The following is a 6957-nucleotide window of genomic DNA, read 5'->3' as shown; positions in this document are numbered from 1 at the left end:
TGTCCCTGGTGCGAGGGTGTACGTGCAAGGGTGCATGGAGAGGTCTTTGGTGCGGAGGTGCACGTGCAGGAGGTCGCAGAGGTGCACATGCAGGGGTGCACAAGGAGGTCCCTGGTACTGAGGTGCCTGTGCAGGGGTGCACGGGGAGGTCCCTGGTGCTGGGGTGCCCATGCAGGGGTGCATGGGGAGGTCCCTGGTGCTGGGGTATACGTGCAAGGGTGCATGGAGAGGTCTTTGGTGCAGAGGTGCATGTGCAGGAGGTCCCCGGTCGCAGAGGTGCACATGCAGGGGTGCACAGGGAGGTCCCTGGTACTGAGGTGCCCATGCAGGGGTGCACGGGGAGGTCCCTGGTGCTGGGGTGCCCATGCAGGGGTGCACGGGGAGGTCCCTGGTGCTGGGGTGCCCATGCAGGGGTGTATGGAGAGGTCCCTGGTGCAAGGGTGTACGTGCAAGGGTGCATGGAGAGGTCCTTGGTGCGGAGGTTCACGTGCAGGAGGTCCCTGGCTGCAGAGGTGCAAGTGCAGGGGTGCACAAGGAGGTCCCTGGTGCAGAGGTGGACGTGCAGGGGTGCACGAGGAGGTCCCTGGTGCTGGGGCGCTGGTGCAGAGGTGGACGTGCAGGGGTGCATGAGGAGGTCCCTGGTGCTGGGGCACCCACGCAGGGGTGCACTGAGAGGTCCCTGGTGCAGGGGTGGACGTGCAGGGGTGCACAGGGAGATCCATGGTGCTGCTGTCCATGTGCATCCCTGCACGGGGAGGCCTGTAGTGCTGGTGTGCACACACAGGGGTGCACAGGGAGATCCCTGGTACTGAGGTGTACGTGCAGGTGTGCACGGGGAGGTCCTTGTTGCAGGGGTGCACGTGCAGGGGTGCACGGGGAGGCCCCTGGTGCTGGTGCAAGGGTGCATAAGGGTGCAAGGAAGCATAACGAGACCGGTTGTGCCAGTTTGCATGCGCAAGGGTGCATAGGGAGACTCATGGTGCTGCTCTGCACACACACAAGGATGCACGGGGAGATCCCCAGTGCTGTTTGCACCTGCAGGGGTGCACAGGGAGAAGATCAGTAGTGCCACTGCGCCCCTGCATCCCTGCACAGGGAGATCCCGGGTGCGGGGGTGCACGTGCAGGGGCGCAGGGATAAATCCAGGGCTGCAGAGAGACATCGGTGCTCCTGGTGCACACACCCCCAGCGATGCACAGGGACGGTGCGGGGCTGCACCATCACCGTGTGTGCATTGCACGGGCCGCTCTGCATTTCTGGGCGGCCTGCCTGCAACCCTGCCTGCATGCGGGCACAGGGCTTCGTGCCTGGGCCTCTCCGTGCAAAATCGCACGCCTCCAAAGCTTCTGCTTGGAGGAGGTGGCCTCAATCTCCGATCTGCTCTTGCAGGGGAAGCAGCAGGTCGGCATCTCTGAGATGTGCACGTGCGTCGTTGGTACCCTCCTGCCAAACTCAGCTGGGATGGAGGCTCAAAGCTTCCCGGGTCTTGTCGCTGCGGCGTTAGTCCATCCTTGCGAGGGTTGTGGGATTTAGAGCCTTTCCCAGGGATATTTCCGAAGCGGGAGGTTTCCCGCTGATGCTGATCCCTATGTGACGGGAGGGACCGGAGAGGTGATGTGCCGAGGTCTGCGCTTGCTGTGACTTCGTTGCTGAGCTCCACCACCCGTCCGGCGCAGGCAGGTCCCGATGGGGCAGTTCCCGCAGCATCGGAGCTGCAGCAGGGACTTCTCCTCAATTCAGGATGGAGAAGGCGGTGCCGTCACACGAAGGGAAGATGCAGCGGGGCGGCACTGGGGTTTGGTCTGTACAGAGTTTCTTCCCCTTCTCCCAGGGCTTTCCTCTGGAAAGCGGGGGAAGAGACTCCCTCCCTTCCTTCCTCCCTCCCTCCCTCCCTCCCTCCCTTCCTTCCTTCCTTCCTTCCTTCCTCTCTTCCTTCCTCTCTTCCTCCCTTCCATCCATCTCTAGCCACCCATCTCCAGCCACCCATCTCCATCCATCTAGCTCCATTCATTTATCCGTCTCCATCCATCTCCATCCATATATACATCTCTATCTACCCATTTCCATCCACCCATCCATCCATCTCCACCCATCTCCATCCACCTCCTCCCATCTCTATCCATCTCCATCCAATTCCATCCACCCATCCAGCCATCTCCATCCACCCATCTCCATCCATCCATCCATCCAGCCAGCCAGCCATCTCCACCCATCTCCATCCCCACCCTCCCATCTCTATCCATCTCCATCCAACTCCATCCACCCATCCAGCCATCCCCCGCCCCCTATCTTCACCACCCATCCAAAACAACAGGCCCCACTAGCCATACAGGCATGATTTTCAGAGCGGGCATGGTCCATCTTCCAGGACATGTCCTCCTGAAGGCATCAAGCCCAGCTTGCACAGACAGAACCCACTAAACCAAATACATTGCGATTTCCACCATGGTGTTTCCAGGCCAGGATGTGTCCGGAGAAGAAAAATCAGCCACTTCCACCCCCTCTCCCTCAACGTGGCTCTTTTTAAAGCTCTGATGGTTGGTCCCGGTGGGGCTGTTTCTCCAGGCTCCCTCGGTTTCCATGGAGAGGATGGGTGAGGAATTTCAAAGGGAATGGCTCCAGTAAATGAACTCTTCTCTAAAAATAGCGTGTTTGCTTTTGGGTCTTTGGGAACTGCGGCCCAGCCAATGGGAGGGAGAACGAAAATCAGCATCTGGGTAAAAATATTCCAGTAACTTGCTCTTCGTGCAATCTCCCGTCAGAGCTGCTGGGCTTCCGAGGGACGGGGGCCTGGTCCCAGTCTGCCCAGTCCCTGCCCGCACTGGTACCACTTGCTCCGTGACTGCCGTTCCTGGTTGCAGATGGGGGTTGTCCCAAAGCTGCGTGTCCCCCTGTGACTTATATAGATTATTTTAAGTTGAATCCCTTTAATTTGAGGGGTAGAAGGGCTGATGGCAGGAACATGTTGGGTTTGTGTGACCCCCATGTCCTGCGATGGCCCAGAGACCCTGGGCATGTCCCTTTTTGGGAACCAGGGAATGGCCACCACCACCTTCCACCCCACCGGTGACATCCAAGACACCAACGAACCCCACTAGGTCATCTCTGCATGGATGTGCTGGGGAAAGGATATCTGTGGTGGCGTCCACCTCCAGGTTCCCTCTGGAGAAGCCACCATCCCAACGTGGGGACGGCCACCACCAGGTCCCCTCCGGAGGAGCCACCATCCCAATGTGGGGACAGCCATCACCAGGTCCCCCCTGGAGGAGTCACCACCCCGATGTGGGGACGGCCACCACCGGGTCCCCTCTGGAGAAGACACCATCCCCACATGGGGACAGCTACCACCAGCTCCCCTCTGGAGGAGCCACCATCCTGACGTGGGGATCGCCACCACCGGGTCCCCCCTGGCGGAGTCACTATGCCGACATGGGGACGGCCACCACCAGGTCCCATCTGGAGAAGCCACCGTCCCGATGTGGGGATGGCCACCACCAGCTCCCCTCCAGAGGAGTGACCATCGCGATGGGGGCATGGCTACCATCAGGTCCCCGCCGGAGAAGCCACCATCCTGAAATGGGAATGGCTACCACCAGGTCCCCTCCAGAGAAACCACCATCCGAACACGGGAATGGCCACCACCAGGTCCCCTCTGGAGAAGCCACCGTCCCGACGGGGGGATGGCCACCACCAGGTCCCCTCCGGAGAAGCCACCGTCCCAATGTGGGGACAACCACCACCGGGTCCCCCCTTGAGGAGCCACTATCCCCACGTGGGGAACATCAGTGTCCCCATGCGGTTCCTGGGGCTGGAGAAGGTTTCCTTGGCGGTGCCGTGGAGTTGCTATTTGTGACCGCCCGTTCCCGAGCCTGCCGGTACTCTCCAAAAAAAACAAGGAGGGAGTTGTTTGCATGGGAAGATTGGCATCTCCAAGCCCGGGATATGGTTTCCTGCTTTTTTTAGCCAGAGTAGCAGCAGACTCGTCGGCCTGCCCTGATTTGGCATCCTCCTTCTTGCCTTTTTTTTTTTTTTTTTGGAAGGGTTTCATCCTGACCCCTCGGCAGAAACGCCGTCGCTAGCGGTAGGGGATCGGTTTTGGTCCTTTTTTTTATTTTTTTGGTTGCCCAAAACCCCGGTGAGATGGGATGTAGATGGCTCAGAGCCTCAGTAAGCGGAGAGGGGACTCGTCCCTTGGTCATCCGAACCCGGCGCAGGTCAGTAGATGCCAAAATGTCCTTTTTTCGCACCTCCCCCGCCCCCCGCTGTGACAATGACACGACAGGGAAGGCGGCACTTCTCGCCTCGCCGTGATGTGACATGAGATGTGGGTGTTCCTGGTGAGGTCCGTGGTCCCCTCCCCACCGGCTCCCCGCTGCCCCGGGTCACAGCCGTGCTGGGCGAGGGGACCCGCCAAGCATGGGGTGCTGCGGGGCTGGATGTCCGTGGGGCACGGGTGACGCTGGGGATGGCGGCTGGCGTGGGCACAAAGGGGGTCTTCTCCTGGTGGTTGCACCCAGGCTGCTGCCAAGGGCATGGATCCAGGTCGGGGGGGGCATGAGAAGGGGCACGGCACGGGCTGTTTGGGGCTCCTGGCTCCTGGGTGTCCATCAGCTCCTGGGTGTCCATCAGCTCCTGGGTGTCCATCAGCTCCTGGGTTCTTGTAGATTCGTGGGTGCCCATGGACTCCTAGTACCTGTTGGATCCTAAACATCCATCCATCAGCTCCTGGGTGTCCGTCAGCTCCTGGATGCTCGTGGATTTCCGGGTGCCCATGGACTCCTGGTACCTGTTGGATCCTGAGCATCCATCAGCTCCTGGGTGCCCATCAGCTCCTGGGTGTCCGTCAGCTCCTGGATGCTCGTGGATTTCCGGGTGCCCATGGACTCCTGGTACCTGTTGGCTCCTGGGTGCCCATCAGCTCCTGGGTGCCTGTCATCTGGTGGTTGCTTGTGGATTCGTGGGTGTCCATGGACTCCTGGTACCTGCTGGATCCTGGGAATCCGTCAACTCCTGCATCCCCATGCACTCTGGGTGCCCATTGGCTTTTGGGTGTCCATGGACTCCTGGGTACCTGTTGGATGCTGGCCACCCATCAGTTCTTAGGTGCCCATGGACTCTGGATGCCCATAAGCTCCTGGGTGTCTGTTGGCTCCTGGGTGCCCGTAAGCTCCTTGGTGTTGCCAGGTCCTAGTGCCCGTCAGCTCCTGGGTGCCCATGGACTCCAGGGTAGCTCCTGGGCATCCGTCAGCTTCTGAGCATCCATCAACTCTTGGGTGCCCTTTGGCTCCTGGATACCTCTCGGCTTCTGCTGCCCCCGGAATTCTGGGTCCACATGGAGGCCTGGACACCCATCCGCTTTTGGTGCCCATATGCTCCTGGTGCCCATCGGCTCCTGGGTGCCCAGTGGCTCCTGGATGCCTTTTGGCTCTCGGGTGCCCATTGGCTCCTGGGTACCATTCGGCTCCTGCTGCCCGTTGGCTCCTGGGTGCTCATCAGCTCCTGGATGCCCTTTGGCTCTCAGGTGCCCTTGGCTCCTGGTGCCCATCAGCTCCTGATGCCCATTGGCTCCTGGTGCCCAACAGCTGCTGGGTGCCCATCAGCTTCTGGGTGCCAATCGCCTCCTGGTGCCCAATGGGTCCTGGTGCCCGTCACCCCCTGGGTGCCAGGCTGGCACCCTCCTGGGTACCCCAAGTTTGCTTGCACCCCCCCTTGCCTGGATCCACGCCCCATGCCACCAAGCGCCCAGGGCACCTCCTACCCACATGTGCCAGGCTGGCACCCAACGGCGATGCCGAGGGGTGCCAGCATCGGGCACCCTTCTCCCTGGCTTCCCTCTCCCCCCCAAAATCCCAATAACTACTGCTTTTGAGGTGCTGCGGGGTGCGGCTTGTGCCAGCAGCGGAGGATGCTGGCGGGGGGATCCAGGGATGCTGACGAATCGGGGGTCGGCGTTACCCCTCGCCCAGTGGGTGCGGGGCCGAGTGTGCCGGGAGGTGGCGGAGAAGGAGGAGGGGAGAAGAGCGCGGCTGACCTCAGCATCTGGAAAGCTGCGCTCTTGGGCCGCGGCCTGCGTGCCGAAAACCGGAGGCAAAAAAAACCTTCCATATTTGGTGAAAGCTGCTTTTTTTTGAGTGAGCATCGCGGATCGGGTGGGGGGCACGGGGAGGGGACCCGTGGGGTGCTGCCAGCGGCGGAGGGAGGATGCCCTGGGATGCGCCAGCGTCACCCTGAGCCTCGTATTTTGGGGAGGGGGGAGGGAACCCCGTGCACCCCGGCGCCGGTGATGCAAACCCTGAGCTCAAGTGAAAATCCCATGGGAAAAGCCCCGCGACGCATTTAGAGGATGAATTTTTGTTGCTTCGGGAAATGAGCCTCCCGCCGTCTCCCCGCTCCCCATCCTGCTGGCACCGCTCCCAGCGCTGCCGCTCACCGGGACGGCACCGGGATGCCCAGCATCCTTCCACCCTGCCCTGCAAAAATCGCTCCGACTCCTTTATTTTTTATTCCTGTTTTTTTCTCACACTTAAAAAGCAGAATTACAGCCAGGCCGTGTCCTCCCGGGATGAATCACCGCAGCCGAGAAGTCAAAGAAGGGAAAAAAAATGAATTCTCGGCGCATCCGTTTGGGGCTGAAGCCGCCCTCCTCCTCCTCCACCTCCTCCTCTTCCTCCCCATCCCGGAGGCGGTTGTGCCGCTGGGTTTCTCCATGGGAGCATGCCTGAACAAATCAAGGCTCCTCTGCGAGCTGGGAGCCTGGGAAAAACCACGACCGAGGGAAAAGCAAACATCTCCAGCCCCAGGGCTGCGAATAAACACGGGAGTATTATTAGTAACCGAAGCGGAGCTGAATCAGAGCTGCTGATTTATGCTCTTATTTCCTTTCAAGAAGTTACGCTTCAAAAAGTGGCTCGGACTTTTCTTACCCGTGGGAGAAGAGCGAGCGGCTGGGGGGGGGGG

The 6957-nt window shown here is 60.6% G+C and overlaps 1 protein-coding gene and 1 long non-coding RNA gene across 2 annotated transcripts in view; both read left to right on the top strand.

Annotated features, from left to right (window-relative positions):
- Window positions 1-6957, top strand: part of ARHGEF17 (Rho guanine nucleotide exchange factor 17) — a 45595-nt gene that overhangs the window by 9999 nt on the left and 28639 nt on the right.
- Window positions 4042-6603, top strand: LOC103904612. Its single transcript, XR_657908.2, has 2 exons — window positions 4042-4214; window positions 6535-6603. It is a non-coding gene; the product is annotated as an uncharacterized LOC103904612 (long non-coding RNA).

This window comes from Aptenodytes forsteri, unplaced genomic scaffold, assembly GCF_000699145.1.
Source record: "Aptenodytes forsteri isolate BGI_AS27 unplaced genomic scaffold, ASM69914v1 Scaffold231, whole genome shotgun sequence".
Classification (NCBI taxonomy): Eukaryota; Metazoa; Chordata; class Aves; order Sphenisciformes; family Spheniscidae; genus Aptenodytes; species Aptenodytes forsteri.
This window is presented reverse-complemented; position numbering and strand designations above follow the sequence as displayed.